This window comes from Dermochelys coriacea, chromosome 8, assembly GCF_009764565.3.
Source record: "Dermochelys coriacea isolate rDerCor1 chromosome 8, rDerCor1.pri.v4, whole genome shotgun sequence".
Taxonomy (NCBI): Eukaryota; Metazoa; Chordata; order Testudines; family Dermochelyidae; genus Dermochelys; species Dermochelys coriacea.
The window spans coordinates 64,582,037-64,600,737 of record NC_050075.1 but is presented as its reverse complement, the minus strand read 5'-3'; positions in this window follow the sequence as shown (position 1 = coordinate 64,600,737).

Sequence of the window (18,701 nt, the reverse complement as noted above, 5' to 3'; positions counted from 1 at the left end):
CAACTGAAATTAGATCAATATATTAACAGTCCTCAGGAGACCAAACCAATACGTGTCACAGGCAGAGACTAGAAGGGACCCAGATGGACCAATGCTCAAGGCCCTTGCAATGGCAGGGAACTGAGATATTCCAAGATGATCGTGGCAAACAACTTGCACACCAGGCTGCAGAGGAAGATGAAGCCCCCAGAAGGTCACTGCCAATCTGATCTGAGGAAAAATTCCTTCCTGACCTCACATATGGCAATCAGTTAGACCCTGAGCATATGAGCAAGAACCAGGCAGCCAAGCACCTGAGAGAGAGAAAATGCTCAGTATCACATCAGAGCATCAGCACACCTCGTACAATGTCCAATCTCCAGCTATGGCCAGATAATATAAACTTGCCTGACACCATGTTCTGACGGTCAGTGAACCTGAGATCTGGCAGACTGCCAAGGGAAGCTGAATTCCACAAATAAGGCTACTCTGTTGAGGATCCCCATCTGCTTTTCCAAGTGTGCTCCATGTCAGGGGCATAATTTTGGGAAAAAATATATGGGGGCTGGGGGGCAAAGTTGTGTCAGCATATAGAACATTATATGCGATTATATTATATCCCTGAAATATATTTATAGGGAGGGCACAAAGTAGAAAATATAATGAAGAATATAGACCTATGAAAATTCGGGAGGGGCAAACCGAGGACTGGGGTCGGCAAATGCCCCTCTTAACCCATAGCACATGATACCCCTGCTCAAGTGATGTCTGTGTTTGTTATAAGGTACTTTTTGTTTGTAACACTTTCTTCAAAATAAAAGGTATTTCTTTACTATTCTGTTTTCTTTCATTTGGCAAGCCTGGTTCCTCCAGCTTCTGATGCTCCACAGGAACTCAAATCCCTGTAGTGGCCACAATTTTGTAATGATCCACCACCATGGGTTGTCAATGGGGATTGAACCTGGGACCTTTAGCATCAAAAGTATACGTCTCCACCCCTTCAGCTAACATTGCGCAGAGTGCTGCGTGCAGTGGTGAGCTGGAGCCGGTGCTCACCGCTTCACGCGAACTGGTTGCTAAATTTTGAACCAGTTTTAGAACCGGTTGTTAACCTGCTTCCCTGCAGGGGGCGCTGAGGCTTTGATGGGCTCCGGCCGCCAGGGGCGCTGCGCTGCGGGAGCCATGTGGGCTGCCTCCTGGCCCTGGGCATAAGCCCTGCTGCTGTTGCTGCTCCCCTGGCCCTGGGGCTCCCGATGCTGCTGGTGGGTCCCTGGCTGCTCTGCTGGGCCTGGGCTGTGTCCTGCTGCTCTCCCCGTGAGTACCCACCACACTGCCCGCAGCCAGCCCCTGCCTCCAGCCAGCCCCTGCCGCACGCACCCCCTGCCCTGCCTCCAGCCACCCCTGCACCCTCTGCCTGTAGCCAGCCCCTGCCATACCCCTTGCCCTCCCACAGCCAGCCACCCCGCAACCCCTGCTTGCAGCCACCCCCACACACCCTGCCTCCAGCCAGCCCTGCCGCACCCCCTGCACCACGCACCCGCACACCCTGCCCGCAGCCAGCCCCTGCTGCACTCACCCCTGCCCTACTTCCAGTCAGCCCTGCACCCCCTACCTGCAGCCAGACCTGCCGCACCCCCTGCCCTGTATCCAGCCAACCCCTGCCCCACGCACCCCCTGCCCTGCCCACTGACTGCTCCTGTCTCCAGCCAGCCCCACACCCCCTTGCCTCCAGCCAACCCCGCACCCTTCTGTCTCCAGCCAGCTCCGCACCCCCTGCCCTGCCCGCAGCCAGCCCTGCACCCCCTGCCTCCAGCTAGCCATCCCCCACGCCCCTGTCTGCAGCTGGCCCCACGTCCACTAGTGCCCTGCAGTTCCCAGGGCAGTAACACTGCACACCTGCTTCAATGAGGGGGGCAGGGAGCAGCTGGTACCCACACATGTGCACACCCTGGGATCACCAGACAGCAAGTGTGAAAAATCAGGATAGGGGTTGGGGGATAATAGGAGCCTATATAAGAAAAAGACCCCAAAATCGGGACTGTCCCTATAAAATCGGGACATCTGGTCATCCTAGCTCACCCCCTGGGAGTGGCGGGGATCCACACATGTGAAACGGAGCTCATCTCTAGTTCAGGCCCATCTTTTTAAAAAAGAACTTTAGGCAGGGTTAACATACATCCGTATTTTCCCACCAGGTCAGGCTTTTTGGTTCTTAAATCGCCATCTGGGAGGAATTTTTAAAAATACAGATATATGGTAACCCTAGTGTTACAAAAAATACATACTGGGGCACATCCCTTAAATCAGAACTTTTTATAGGGAACTGGTTGTTATCATTTTGGCAGCCTATCACTGGCTGCATGCTCACACTGCTCGACAAACTCCTGTGTGGACACTCAATAGGCTACCTTTAGAAACCTACACATCGATATTCCGGTATATGGAGGCCTCTGAAGCCATGGCCAACCTGTTGCATTAACTTGTGTTAATGGAGGATTAACATGTGCAAAATGATATTAGGTATGGCAATAAGCCAGGGTCATTCAGCATGTTGGGGCTTCCAAACTGAAAGGATAGCCTTGTCCATTAGGGTGGGGGTGATGCTGAGAAAGTGAGACAAAGGCTTTCTCTGAGAGACCTGGTGGCCCTTAAGTCTATGTTGTAATTTCCCTATGAAGGGACTGGAGATGAGGAAGCCTTTAGCCATTTCCACAAAGGGGAAGCCTCAGGCTTTCTGTTAAGGAGAGAATTTACTCTATTGAGTCATTGGGGAATTCTATTATTGCATATGCTTGAAACTGGTCCATGTGGGTGGAGCTAATGTTGGCAATCTCTCTTTCAAAGTCAAGTGCATCACTGTTTGTTCTCTGCCTCAAATACTGGCTCTTCTTTGGTTGCTGGGTCACCCACTCTAATTCCAATGCATGGAGATGGCCTCTCCCTGGACTGGATATTTTATACCTGCCAAAGCCATACCTACCTTGTATGTGCCTAATGTGGCCCTACATAATTCTAAGAAGGGGTAGTGTATTCCAGTCTCTGTAGCTGCACCTATTAGTGCATGCTTACATTTTGGAAAGCAGAGGTCTTTCACATGCCCAGACACCCCACTTTGAACATTCTGTAATTCTGTGCATGCCTATATTTTGATTGCCCAGCCAGATTGACGCACATGCAGGCTTTTGAAAATATGGCCTGAAGTTCAGGTCTGGCTTTATCCTAAATGGGGAGATCTTTGGAAAATATCCTGCGGTACTTAGCAAAACTGTCCTTTCTCCAATACAAGCTAGGACCATCCCACAAGGTACAACTTGGGTTTTCTTGACATAAGGGCCAGTGCTTTATGAACACTGTGTTGAAGAGTGTGTATGTGAGAGGGATCTTGGAGAATATTCAGGGTGAAATCCTGGCTCAATTAAAGACAATGGTAAGACTGCCTTCAGTGAGGCCAGGGTCTCACTCTAAATGGTTGCAACTTACAGTAAGTGGTCTGTCCAACCATATTTAGCCTTGGAGTTGCTGAGTGCTGGAGACTGTGTAGACTAATCCCAATTTGCTAGGCCAAATTTAAAATGTTCCTGCTGTTTGGTGGCCTGAGTGATAAGCTTCTTCCTCCAGGCATTGCTACGTATACCAGCTGCACATTTTCTTCCACTATCGATGAGGAAGCGGAGGCCAAAATACATTTCCCTTGGCTGATGTTAAGAACAAATGGTCAGTCAGCCAAGGAAACACTGAAAGGGAAAAGGTCCAAAGATTTTTTTTTTAAAGACACTGAAGCTCTAAAAATGGTGCAGAAACCTCCCCACATCATTTGATTGTATTAAGTTATGGGAGATTTAGTTCAAAGTAAGCCTAAATTCCTTGTACAGGTTCATAGGAGATTTACTCCTGGCTTTAAAATTCTCTGCACAGCTGTGGAGGGGGAAAAGAGAGGAAAGAGTTTAAAGTTGTGGGGCACCTCCTTCTCTGTGTTCCAACTTGGTGCTACATAAGAGAAAAAAGTTATTTTTCATTTCTAGAGACTGATCTCCCTACTGAATAGGTTGGCTCACTATAGATTCTTGATCCACCCTGTTGAGCCCTAAGTGAGTATGCAACTGCTAAAACCTTGTGCAGTATAAAGTCAGTATCATCAACATTTGGCAAACTGGCTTCATATTGGCATATTTATATTCACATTTTTATAGTTATGATTGTTTAGGAATAGGATTAAGAAATGGATATTGGAGAAGATCTTTTCAAAAGCAGAGGTGTCTGAAACAGATGAAGTGATTCTTCAGACCAATTTGTACAAGTCAGGGAAGGAGAGGAATAAAAGGGGAAAACAGTTTATAAGCCAGTTCAGGGAACGTAGGAATAAAGGGGCCAGCAGATGCATATGACAATGAGAAAGCTGAATCTAAAAAGCTCAGTGCATTATTTTGTGGTGGGAAATAATATTTCAGAACTCACCAATGAAGAGAGTCTGCTACCCAGATGTAAGTACTGTAGTATAAAAAAGTCACAGTCCAGAACTACCAGGCCTGTTGGACTTAGAGAATAGATTGGATGCCAACACAGTCACTCACTGTGGTTCCACACTGGAAAACTTGGCAAGAATAAAGCTCTTTTAATCCAAATGGCATGGCTGCAGTCCCTGGCTCTGGTAGACACCCAAAGAAGAGGCTGATTATTATTTTCCCTGAAGAATACACAGTCTGGTAATGCACAGGGAATTAATTTATTCTTTAGGGTATTTAGAAAAAGGAATATGCACCTAAAATTGCTATCTCTCCATTGGAAAGCCATCCACAAATGCATCAAAGGGCAAGTACTGCGATATTTAATAGCACCAAACTTATGGATAGGCCTGTCAAGCAAGACAATGACTAAAGAAAGATGCTTGGCTATTTGTTTTTCTATTAAAGCAGGCAAAACCAAGGATGGTTAAAGAAAATAAGCAGGTGTCCATTGGTTTGGATTTGTCAGGAGACAGTGGGCTGGAATACTGTGTGGGAATGGCATTTGCCTGATCCGGTGTTCTAATCACATCCCTACCTCTGTAAGCTTGGGCAAAATATTTCACCTGTCTACCTCCACAACCCTGTCTGGAAAATGGGGATTAATAGATACCTAACTCACAAGGGTAGCCAATTGGGATTAGTCTCCACAGGTGACAGAACTCAGCATCTGAGAGGATTAATTAGTTCAGGGGTTCTAAACATGAGAGTTGCAACTCCTGAAAGAGAGATCAGGGAGAAGGGTGACTACCTTCCCTTTTTTTAGGATTAGATGGAAAAGGGGAGCAGGGGAGGTAGGGTCCTGAAACATTTTTCTGTATTAACTGGGGTCATGGTATGGAAAAGAGCTGAGAATCAGTGAATGAGTTACGATTTGCTTAGCACTTTGAACATGTAAAGTGCTCTATAAAGGTTTTGTTACTAATGACAAAACAATCAGAAAGTTAGGGTTCTAAATGGGAACTGATGATCAGCATTACACTCCACGTACAATCAGGCAGCCATATATCTAGAGGTTGGGCTCAGGTTCAAATTTTAAGCCAATATTTACTGGTACAAGTCTCCCAGAAAACATCTACCATAAATGGTGATTTGTATCAAACCATCAGAACAATTACTCATGTTGTTCCTAGTTTTCATAGTTGCGGTTGTCATCTTTATATCCTTTCTAGTCCCACTGAGTAGCTGTGCAGTGTTTACTACCTAAAACATATGTATAAGGGGAGAGGAGAAAACACTCCAAGGCTCTCTGGCAAAATGGGCTTTTCAATTTTGTCAATGATTTGGAAAAGAAAAGCTGGATTTTCCCCCGGAAAAAAACAGATCTTGTATCATGGTCTGTGTGCTATTTTGCTCAGTCTATCTCTGTATGTAATTCTGTAGGTATATCATCTTGTGACTTGTGTGAACAAATCTAGATGGCCCTAAGCTTTTGATCTTGATCTTTGATCAGTGTTTATGTCTGGCTGTACTGCCTATGCTTTATTTGTTAGAAAAAACATTTAATAACTGTGCCTGCTTGGCTCCAGTCTCTTGGTGATCTGTGACAGTGGGGTCTCTTAGAAGATTTTATGTTGTTTTAGCCATAAGACCCTGCCAGCCACCAAAAAAGTCTTTGGGTGCTTTGTGAAAGAGGCAAATACAAACTAGTTACTAAAGGTAAGAATTACTAAAGGTAAGAGTCCCATTGACTTTAATGGGACAACTCCTATGCTTAAAAAGTTAAGCATCTGAATGTTTGCAAAGCTCAAGCTATCAAGCTTCTATGCTTGCTAAGGTCCATCCCATGACTAAATTCTTTTATATCATGCTGAAAATGTACCCAAAGCTTCCCATATGCTTGATGCTTTCTAAGAATATCTTTGAAGAGCTCAGTATAGTCTCAAGACAGTTATAATGGTCTGTATTTGATTTACAACATGCCATTGAATTAGAAGGAAATTTGAAGGAGGATTTACTTAAAGCTCATGAAGACAGCGATTTAGAACATGGATTGTGGCCATCAGTGTGGGCTGAAGGAGAAAAGTTTATTGCAGAAAACAGCTTGCCTCCTCCTGCAGGCAAAACCCAGAAGTAGGAAGTTTAGAGACTATCAGATTGGCTCAATGCATCTGTCAGGGAAACACATGCTTCTTCAAAGGAAAGATGGCTTTCAACAACACCTCATGTAACTAGCGCTGGATAGAATCATCAATGAGCTGGAATTGTGATTTGGAATGGAGAACCATGAAATCAATAGACCAGCTGGGATAATGCATCCAAGAAATATAGATTTCTTGGAAAGTGACTCAGCATTCTGGCAGTTACTGTTATAAATTAGTATAGAGTTCAGAATCTGACTCTTATGAGAGAACTGTTTCTGCCAAATTCTTCAACACTAGTTTCATGACTCCTGCATAAACACATGCCTCGGCCTTATTAGTAAAGATTTTGGTCTTTTGAATATATTCATGAAATATTAAAAGAATACTCTGTATTTTTCATGAATCTTAAGCATTAAGACAATGTAATTTTATAGTTTCTTATTGGAAGCTTAAAAACGAAGGACAAGATTCTCAGATGGTGGAAATCAGCTGACTTTCATGGAGCTATGCTGATTTACACCAGCTGCAGATCTGAGCCAAAATCTGTTTTCTTCCCAACCATTCTCTTCTCTCCCTTTCAAGCACAGGCCATCGTCTTTAATGTGTAGAGTTGCTCATGGGTGCTGCATAGCTGGAATGGATTTTAAAAGACATGGCATTGAAGCAATTGTTTTGAAAAATAGAAACACATTATGAACATAACCCTGCACTTTTCAAATGGATGTAAGAAATTATTTTCTTACAAACAAAGAGAAATTTTTATTTCAGATTACTGAAAAGTAAGGAGGAACACATATAAAGTCTCCATTGAAGCAAGAAAACACAGTAACTCCTGTAATCTTCTGCATATGAAATTAAACTAACTGAGTTTCCTGTTGCAGCAGTGAGGATGGTTACTCTGTGTTTAAAGATGCACTACACAGAAAAGAATGACACGCCTAACAAGTTCAGATTAGAGAGCTATATACAAGCAAACAAGTAGAGTAGTTTGGCCTTTAGATTTTTCAGTATGTTGATACTAGGGAAACAAACCAGTAAGACTCCTGAAACAAAAGCTTAGGACTTGATGCTGCCATTGACAGTGTGCGCTGTGATGACTGCACCCACAAGGATTCCCATAGACTAACCCTAACTCTGACAGTCTAAGGTCCCAGGCCTGTAAAGATGTAAGCAAACAGATAATTTTACTGATAAGAGGAGACCCATTTGTTTCAAAAGAACTAATCTCATAAGTAAAGTCACATGTGTGTAAGTCTTTGCAGGATCAGGCACTAAGGGCACTGCTGCTAAAACATAATGTAGGAGAAACACCAAGAGGAGAGCAGTCTATTCAGTGAAATGGCTAATGGCACACACTAAATGGACTAAAAATTGGCTAACTGATAGATCTCAAAATGTTATTGTAAATGGGGAATCGTCATCAAATGGGTGTATATCTAGTGATGTCCCACAGGGATTGGTTCTTGACCTACACTATTTAACATTTTTATGAGTTACCTGGAAGAAAACATAAAATCATCACTGATAAAGCTTGCAGATAACATAAAATTGGGAGAGTGGTAAGAAAAGAAGAGGACAGGTTACTGATATAAAGCAAATCTGAATTGCTTGGTAAACTGGGTGCAAGCAAAAAATGTGTTTTAATATGGCTAAATGTAAATGGATATATTTAGGAAAAAACAAAACAGGGACTACTTACATGATGGGGACTCCATCTTAGGAAGCAATGATTCAAAAAGATTTGGGGGTCATGGTGGATAATCAACTGAACATGTGTTCCCAGTGCAATGCTGTGGCCAAAAGAGCTAATGCAATCACTGGATGCATGAAGAGGGGAATCTTGTGTAGGAGTAGGGAAGTTATTTTATGTTTGTAATGGCGCTGATGTGACCACTACTGGAATTCCGTGTCCAGTTCTGGTGTCCACAATTCAAGAAGGATGTTAATAAACTGGAGATGGTTCAGAAAAGAGCTATGAGAATGATTAAAGGATTAGAAAACATGCCTTATAGGGATAGGTTCAAGAAGCTCAATCTATTTGGTTTAAAAAAAAGAGATTAGTATATAAGTACCCTCATGAGAAACATCTATAGTATTTAATAATGGATTCTTCAGTGTAGTAGAAAAAGATATAACATGATCCAATGGCTGGAAGCTGAAGCTAGACAAATTCAGACTGGAAATAAGGTGCACATTTTTAACAGTGAGAATAATTAGCCACTGGAACAACTTACCAAGAGATGTGGTGGAGTCTCCATCACTGACAATTTTAAAATCAAAATAGGAAGTTTTTCTAAAAGACATGGTCTAGGCATTATTTTGGAGATGTTCTATGGCCTGTGCTCTACAGGAGGTCAGACTACATGTTAACAATGGTCCCTTCTGGCCTTGGAATATACAAATCTATGAATCCCTGGAAGTTCAGCAGGTATTATTGGCCAGTGCTCCCTTGATTCATTAGTATTCCATTTGTGTCCTTTCCAGTATAGCTCCAGGACTCAGATCTTCTCTCTAGGTTCCTCCAACATTTCTTATGTAGTGACACCCATGGGAAGGTTGTAGCTCTGCCTTTATCCTAGGCAAAAAAATGCCTCTCATTGGCAGATTTACCTATGTACTGCAGACTTACATCCTTAATTTTCTGCAGACTTTTTGGCTGTACAGGGAATATAGACTACTGTCTTGGATTCCAAGATGTGGAGAAAAACTGGATTATATACTAATTTCATCCCCAAAATGAGCTGACACTTGATAGTGCCCAAAGTTAAGCATGTGCTTAAGTCTGCAGGATTAGGGCCGGGGTTCTTATATGGCCCCTGTGACAATAGCATGTGAGGCCTTCACAAGTATTTTAAAATAGAAATAACAATAATGTGCTCTTTCTTTTTCTTCCTTCCCACCCTGCAGAAGAAATAGCTTAATTAGCTTATCGTGTTGTTTAATATTGTTGTAATATTGTTTAAAACATAATTTGTAAGTGTGGTGTGTATGCGTATACAAAATACTTACTATGGTAAGCTAAGTTGAATTAATGAGTTTTTCAGGTAGTTTAGAAAGCAGTGAACTTCACAGGTCATTCTTAACTCTTGTGGGAGTGAGTTCCGTAGACTTGACCCAGCTCCTGTGAAAGTTCCATCTTCCACACTTCCTGTATTGGTCAATTGTTGCATTGTTCCAGTGGAATGTAGCTGTCATGGAAGATAATAATGGCTTTCAATCCTTGTGCTCCCAAATACCTGCAACCAAAATATGTGTGCCCTTTTAAGATGCACTACAATAGAAAGGCTTTTTGAGCCCTCTTCTGATCTCTCCCTCCAGCACATCCATCCTGGAGCAGCCAAAATGTAGTACTCTCTCTGTGCCCTACTTTATCAGAGGTGTTTGAAGATGAATAGGTTAGTATGAGTAACCTAAGAATTGCACTGAGCCTTTGCTCAGAACCCAATTTTATTCAAAGGTTTATACAGTTTTTTTTACTTTTTTGTTTCTATTATTTTTTCTTTATCATGAGCCTCTGCTGGGAAAAGACAGGGAAGTGAAACAGTCTCTTAAGAAAAGCTTTTCATGATCAATCTCGACTTGACCAGAGGCTGGGAGTAACAGGGAATCTCATATAATATAATTTCTGCTGAGATTTCTTCTCAATCTTTCAGATTCGAGAGGGTATGAGAGGTGGAATAGTCTTTGGAGAAGCATGCAAACTCTCGGGCAATTATCTGAATCAAAATGAATTTCCAAAGAGAGTAGTTCTTACAGAAGTGGAGGGATAAAGAGGCCCTTGTAGGGGGCCTGTGAGTATGTTCTTCCCTTTTTTTAAAACGTACACAGGCATTGGCCTAGTTAACATTATTATTTCAGTAGTGTCTATAGGCTCTGACCCTATTGTGCTAGGTACTGTACAAACATATAACTGAGACAATCCCTGATTCCAAAAGTTTACAGTCTAAGGCCTTTATCCTTCAAACATTCATGCAGCTGTTTAATTTTACTACCATCAGTAATCCTGAGAGTAAATGTTTGTAGGATAAGGGCCTTAAAGTAGCATCTTTCATTCTATTACCTTTCGTTGCTCAATCATCTACACATTTTTCCCTCTACCAAATAGAAAGACTTTTAACAGGAAGAGAGATGGAGTTCTGAAAAAAATGTATTGCATTTCAGAAAAAAATAAATAAATTACACAACACCTTCCATTCTGAAGAGTTTGCCAAGCTACATAGCCATCATTTCATTCTCCACTACACTGTTTTTGCAGCCATTTCTAGGTTGATACTTGGAAACTTTTTAACTTCACACACTACTACACAAGAATTCTGGAACAAGACGTGAAGAATATCTTATTCAACTGGAACTACAAAGAGAATTTGAGGTAAGCAAAAAGGTACCATAATTACCCCAGATTGGAATCTATTCAAAGACTTCAGCGCTAAATCACCAACCAAGCAATACCAGCAACATAGTAGGGTTTAGCTGAGCTTAGACTTCAATGTGGATTTCAAACACCAGCAAAGTGCAAACCCTTCTTTGAAGCAAGTAAGGCAATGTGTAGTTTTAATAATTATTTGGCACCACTAAGTTGTTCTCCTTTGATACATACAGAGGAACTTGTTATTTTATATTCTTGTATTGAAGAATTGCCTCAACAATCTGCTCACTCTTGGATGCCACAGAAGCTTTTGCTGCATCTTAGGTAATATATCAAGGGCCATATATGCACTGGAATTTCACATGTTAAGTTTGGCAAAGTTGTCTTACATTTCCAGATCTTACAATTACTGATGAACAGGAGTCACCAAGTCCTACTGGTTGCTCTTTGACTGTAAAATTTGCAAAGGGAAATCCAAAAAACCTTCAGATGTGGTTTTGGAACAAAATCTTCAGCTTCATCACATCCTGTCTATTCTGTGTGAGGAACTAGAAGTGAGATTTCACAGGCATTGCCAGCAAACTTCCCCTCGGAAAAAAAAAGTGTAAATGGGAGACATGCTCAAAGAAGAGAGACATGAAAAAGCATTATTGCATTTCACAAATTAATAATTTATGTTTAGTGTTGCCTTCCATCCAAGATAACTTTACAAATTTAACACAAACACACACATAGAAGAGTCTCTTCCCTCATCAGGGAAACGCAGCCATCTCTAGGGTGGAACTCACCAACTCTTTGACAGTACACAGCAATGCTACAAAACAACTGACGACAGGAAGACAAGAGAAATATTGCAGTTAATTAAAAGTGCTGAGGGCATTTAAGTAAACAAGATGGAGTTAGCCATATTGGAATGTAGCCAGTGCCTCAAGATTAATGGTGATGGGGCTTGCTCCAATTATATCTTATGTTCCTAAAGCTCATGCTTCAGTCTTCCTTGCCAGTGGCCGGCTGGTCAGGGAGGGACTCTCTCCTCCTGTCAATGTATTCTGAGAGGTTTTATCTCCTTCCTCTGAAGCATCCCAGATGGCCCCAGTTGGAGATAGGACAGTGGGTAGGATGGTCCAGGGCACTGAGCATTCTCTCACTCTCAGGTGCTTGGCTGGCTGGTTCTTGCTCATATGCTCATGGTCTAACTGATCACCATATGTGGGGTTGGGAAGGAATTTTCCCTCAGGTCAAATTGGCAGTGACCTTGCTGTTTTTTCACCTTCCTCTGCAGAGTGTGGGTGCGGGTTACTTGCCAGGATTATGTGGGTACATCTCATTTAATCATTTTCCTGTCATTGCAAAGGCCTCAGGCACTGGTCTGCCTTGGTCCTTCCTATTCTCTGCCAGTAGCCCAGAGTAGTCTAGTCTTCTGGGGGGAGGGTGTTTCTCATTTACTTTGGTCTAATTTCTGTTGTTGAGTTTAGTGTGTGGGTGCTGTGTGATGTTGGTGGCCTGTGATGATCTAGTGATCTCTTCTGGCAAAAGGTGCCTGGATTCCTTAATGACAAAAAGCAGTAGGACCTCCGTCTGAAAAATGGCATCTGACAAATAGCAGTGCAGTCTCCCCTGTACCAAGTTGTGGCATTGGCTGAGCATTGACTCAGCAGAAGGAGAGCTGTTAGGTGTTTTCACACCCAACAAACAAAATATGCATTCTTCAGGCTCTAGACAAGTTTTTTCACATTAAGGAAAACAACAACACAAATGAACAAATATATTCACCAGGCTCTCAGATGTGAAAGAGTGAACACAGGTTCTCACTCTAACATTCTGCATCTGTTCAGAACCCAAAATGATAGCTTCCTCAGTGCTGCACCTGTAGCAGGCAAGAAAACTCCTCTGCATCTGAAGGCATAGTGCATAGACAACAGAATGATATGGCTTGTTGGTTACTTAGCTACATAATCCACAAAGGCCACCAACACAAACTTCCTGCATCACCTTTTTAGCTTGTGTGATTTGACCAGACAATAATTCAAGATGTTGAAACTATATGTAGTTTCCATCTGCCCTATACTTCTTGAGCAAGCTAAATTGGAGTGGATTAGAACTTTCTGGTTCCGTTGTGCTGCTTGTATTCCTGCTTCCTCATTTCTCTTTTCAGTTTACTTCCTTTCTGTCTTCACTGTATGAATCAATGACTACACATAAAGCAAAAAGAAAAGGAGTACCCGTGGCACCTTAGAGACTAACAAATTTACTCCTTTTCTTTTTGCGAATACAGACTAACACGGCTGCTACTCTGAAACCTACACATAAAGCAGTTTGTGCTGATGAATACCTTAAGTGGATACCAACCTCTGCCATATGACAAGGGCATTGCCATATGGAACCCTCAGTCATGTATTTGGGTTCAGGAAGTAAATATCATTCTCCTAAATACCAGGCTCCTAAGCATCAGGCCTTAATTATAAGGCATCAGCAACAGACTAAATCTTTAGTAAAATTGGAGCCAATGAAGCTACCTTAGTCTGAAAAGTGATCAGGTGGAGAACTGTAGGAGGTGGTTTACAGTACTTCTAATTTACATTCTGTATGTTTTATAGTAACTGTGTAATGACACGAACAGCAGTATGTTAAGCTACATGTTAGGAAAAGCTACCTAGAAGGAAAACAAGATGAGAAAATATTATATAATGAAACAAGGTTGAATTGATGTTGCTGTTGGTCGTTTCCTGACTTTTACCTGTGTAACCTTAACATAGCTTTTGGCATTTAGTGCAAGATCTTCTGCTGATATAAACTGGTAGAGTTCTTGTAGCTTTAGCTGGATGATGCTGATTTATACCAATTGACCATCTGATCCTTAATTTCCTAGGTTGTTTTTGAAAGGGGGAGGGATAGGGAGGAATAGGAATGAATAAATGGAAACAAATAAGGTAAACAAAAAAATGAACAAAAATGCTCACAGAACACCCAGGCAGCTGTTAGATGTTGGCCACAGTGGTGCATAATTTTTTCTTAGTAAAATGGAAAAGAAAATGTGTACAAGGGTGAAATTCACATACTGCTCCAAACCCTCACAAGGCCCACATTAAGGGCTTCAGTAGGACATAGGTGCTATGGAGGAATTTTTGCAGGCCTTTTGCTTTAGGGTTAATTTCACCCACATTCAACAGTGCATTTCTCCACAAATGCAAATTCTCTCAGACTTGGTGATTTTTTTCTACTGTGAATGATCACTATGTAATTCTGAAACTTCAGAGCTTAGTGTCCTGCAAACACTTATATGCATGTTTAATTTTCCTTTCCTATATAGTCCTATAGAAGTTAGTGGGATTCTTCATTTGAGTAACATAAAATACAAGTGTTTTCAGGATTGGGCTCAAGTTTCAGAGTTCAGCTCTCTTATGTTATTAATTTATGAAACAAGGAGGGGATTTTGCCATGATTGTTTTACATCAGGGAAAATGGTGGTTTTGGTTTTAAATAAACATACACAACTTAAGATGATTAAAAGGATTTTCTCATATATATATATATATATATATATACACACACAAATCTTTTTTTCCCAAAGATGAAGCTGTCAAAATTTCATCCCAAATGGAGAACTACTAAAATCAATGCAAGTGAATAGAGGGTGTTTATAGCTGAAACTCTTTCCCAAACTTCAGCATAGTTGTTACTACTAAACATACATGATAACAAGAGAGTAATTCTCCGAGACAATGAAACAAAAATAACAAGCTGTCTGAATAATACTTGGTTCCCTGGTTAACTTGCCTTCCTTTATTGTAAGAGGCAGTTGTATAAACTGAGGATTAGTTTAAGAAAAGAATGGTAGAGAATGTGTAGTAGAACACAATATTGCAGAGAGTGATGGGTTAATTTGAGCTATAAGGATTCTGTATGGAACAGAATTCAAGTGGGTGGACTTGGGAGATGCTAACTAGCTGCATCAGTTAAAGGTGAGTCATGCTGATGGTTTTGTTTCGATGAGTCAATGAACCTGGGTGATGCTTAAAGGAAAAAAGTGAAGTTGAAGAAGGACAAACTACATCTTTTATATATTTAATAGCAGTGGCTGATTGTATCCTGCTATTGTGTAAATAAGTGACTAAAGGAGACTTGCTGTGTCAAAGCATAATGGCTATATTTGTTGAAAATGTTGTTGGGTGACTTGTTAAACAGGTTATAGATCAGCAAACAATTGGAAACATGAAGAATAGAGTTTGCTGGTGCTTCAGCAAATTATTTCTCTTGGACTCTGCTTGTGTTCCAGACCATGGAGGGCAAAATAAGGCTATTGCTGTTTCAAGTTCAGGAAACCACGTAAGAAATTTAACTTAATTAACAGCAGGTTAATGGAGACAGCCTTGCAAAGATACCAATGGGGGAATCATGAAAAATTTGGGTCAGTTTACATATACTATGATTAGAATATTACAAACATCTTTAACCATGTCTGCTACAAAAATAGCTCCTTCATACTGAATAGGTTAATAAGGGAACGTTGTACAACACTTACAATTGTAATATGTATTTCAAACTACCAGACTGGGCAAACACATTGTATCACATCAGAAGACCACTATAAATATGGTGTCAGACTAAACTGGGATATCTTATTAAAGTCTTGGCCAAATCAAAATATGCTTCATTCACACAGCAAGTACCTTGCAACATCCATTTGTTTTGCTAACAGAAGGAGATAAAGTAATTGTTTATTCTAAACCTATTTTTACTATCTACTTTGGATTATAGAAAGGTCCCATTCTGACCCCAAACTTATATATTGAAGGAAGAGACCTACAAAGGGAAGCTTCTGATTGGTTTTTCAAAATATATATTTGAAGGACTTTCCTATGGGTTACATCTTATGAGTATGGTAATGGCAGACATATGTTCTGTGGAAAAGTAAAATTATATTTTATTTTGTGAAACTAGTCCCTGGACTTCTCCTGTTGCCAAGCTTACTATGTATTATTGGCGGGGGGAATGACATGTGCAAAACACTTTGTACTTTAAGAGAAGAAGCAGAACAAATGACTAAAATGGATCAAGATATTATGGTTCAATAGCAGATACATTTAAATATTGGTGCCAGCAATAACTATTAATATAGTGAAAACATTTTGACATGGCAAACTTTGGGTTAACTGAACTAAGTATTTTGTACCCTGTCCAATGTGATTAATATGTAAAAACACAATGTTAGTAACCAATGTCAGCTAAGACAAGAACAGGCCATGAAGAGCTGAATTGTAGTACACATTTTACATTACTTTTGAAATCAGTGTAATTTTGCTTTGTTACATGGGTAACAAAGGTGTTGGGAACAAGTTATCACTTTTAATGGTTGACATAAAATGGACCTACGAGATGTTAAAGCAGAAAGAACATGTCCATGGAGGACCATTAAAAAACAACCACAAAAACCAAAACACTGTAATTACATGTTAACATATGCTGTGACCAGATATTCTCTGAGGTTGCAAGAAAAATAAAACACTGACACTCAGAGATGGAATAAAACCAAATTATTATATTTTAACATATCCCATCAGAACTCTCACCTTTGCTAATGCCAGTATTTGGATAGGAGACACCCAAGAATCAATTAGCTGTTGTCAGAAGCGATGCTAGTGAGTTTGTAGGTAACACTACATCCTCAGATTTAGGACTGAACCAGTGACTCAGAATAATGCTAGGGGGCACTGTTTTCCTGGAAGACCCAACTTCCTGACCATTTCCTATTGAAGAGCAAAGTAAGAGATTGAGAGTACTGAGCAAAACAGACGTTACACAGGAATGATGACTTTCCTCAACTTTCTGTGCGAGTCCCTAAGGACAATAGGGACCTGACACTGCTGCAGTGTGTTAAGCCACTATTGAGAGGTACTGAGTACCCTAGGTTTCCACTGAAATAATGGATGCTGAGGCTTTCCCATTGGTTGGTCGTGGTCATGGTTGCTAATCTAGGTGCATCTTAATCCCCTCTCTGAGAGCAGCCCCTCAGGTGTCAGACTTTTGTCTTTACCTCTCCTGAGGTGGCACCCTGTGATTCACCCACCTTAGACTGGGCCCTAGGCTACATTACCTTTATCAACCATGCTTACCCAGCAGGTCCAACTGGGTTCTTTTCTTCCAGGAGTCTGTGACTTCTGGGTTGACTAGATAGCCCCTTAAACCAAAGTATCATTGATTTTTACAGTAGGAAGAGAGCATAAGAAAAAGAAAAGGAGGACTTGTGGCACCTTAGAGACTAACAAATTTATTTGAGTATAAGCTTTCGTGAGCTATAGCTTCTCCTTTTCTTTTTGTGGATACAGACTAACACGGCTGCTACTCTGAAACCTAAGAAAAAGAAGAAGAAGAAGAAAGAATGGGAGGAAGTTTAAACCAACAAACCATGCACACACCTGTCCATTTTATCTAACACCCCCAATAACAGCCTCCCCTGTATAGGGAGTCCTTTTCAATCCAGCTAGGGCTCCTTTGTTCTTATCAGTTCCTGGGGTTTTTCCTTGCTTCTCCAAATCAGTTCTATAAGATGGCGGGAGCCAGGAGGTAAAATCTTAAGAGGTAATGGTTTGGGCAGTGTCTCTTAACAACCCTGAAATGTTTACTGAGGAGTGGTTTAACTTGATCTATTGATTCCTTCCAGCCTGTTTCCTTACAGCCAGTTATTAAACTAAACCAGAGGTTCTCAAACTGTGGTCCGCAGACCACTGGGCTCTGTTCAGGCAGTCCGAGGATAGTTCCCTCTAAGGTATGCACCTGGGTGGCTGCATGTGAGAGAATGAAGGGCCACCCACCTAATTAGTGGAGCTGTGCAGGTGTGGCTCCACTAATTAGGTGCCTGGACCCTGGAGAAGACACACATGTAAGGTGAGGTGATGGCCTTGGGGAGAATAGGGGGTAGGTGGGAGGGGAAGTGGGGTGAGAAGAGGGGGTGGAGGGAATTTGGGATGTGCAGGGCTTTAGCAGCTAGTGAAAGAGGTGACTTTCCCCAGCTCCAGAGCTCTGGCTGCTGGGGAAAGACCACCCTTTTTCCCAGCCCCAGCTCTGGGCTGCCATGGCAGGGGAGAAAGAGCACATCCATTGCATTAGAAAGATAAGACTACTACTAGATATTAAAATATGAGTTGTGTGCTTTTATTTGTAGAACAAAAAAGTTTATTATTATTAAGGAGTTTTTTTTTATATAGTGCTTTTATCCAAAGTGCTTTACAATAGTTAGCTAATGGTACAAACAACATTTGGAAAGATCATTAAGTGGTCTGCCAAGACCTTCAACAATTTTCAGGTGGTCCGCAAAAAAAAAAAAAAAAGTTTAAGACTACTGAACTAAACCAATCTAGCCATACAGGAGACATTCCAATAGCTGGGTCAACATACAGTATTCAAATTATTATAGAGCAGTTCCACATCTCTCAAAAGCTGCTTAGCACCTTGCAGTGTCAGGCCCCATAGAGAGTTAAATGGTGGCAAACGCATGCACTGAGACAAAACAATCTCACAAAGGTAACTGAGTAGATTGCCCTACTATCTTAGAGTAAAGAGGAGTGCAAAACTGCATTTTGTTTTAAGAACATCTTGAGATCCTCATGCATACCAAGCAGTTATTACAGCAAAAGCATAGAAATACTTATTGTACTTTTTATTTGGATTAGGGGTTAAGACAATGCATAATGGTACCTTTTTTAGGTTGTGGAAAAATACTCATTAATAGATTTTGTCTTATATAAAGGCAGCTTTCTGTAGAAAGGGAGA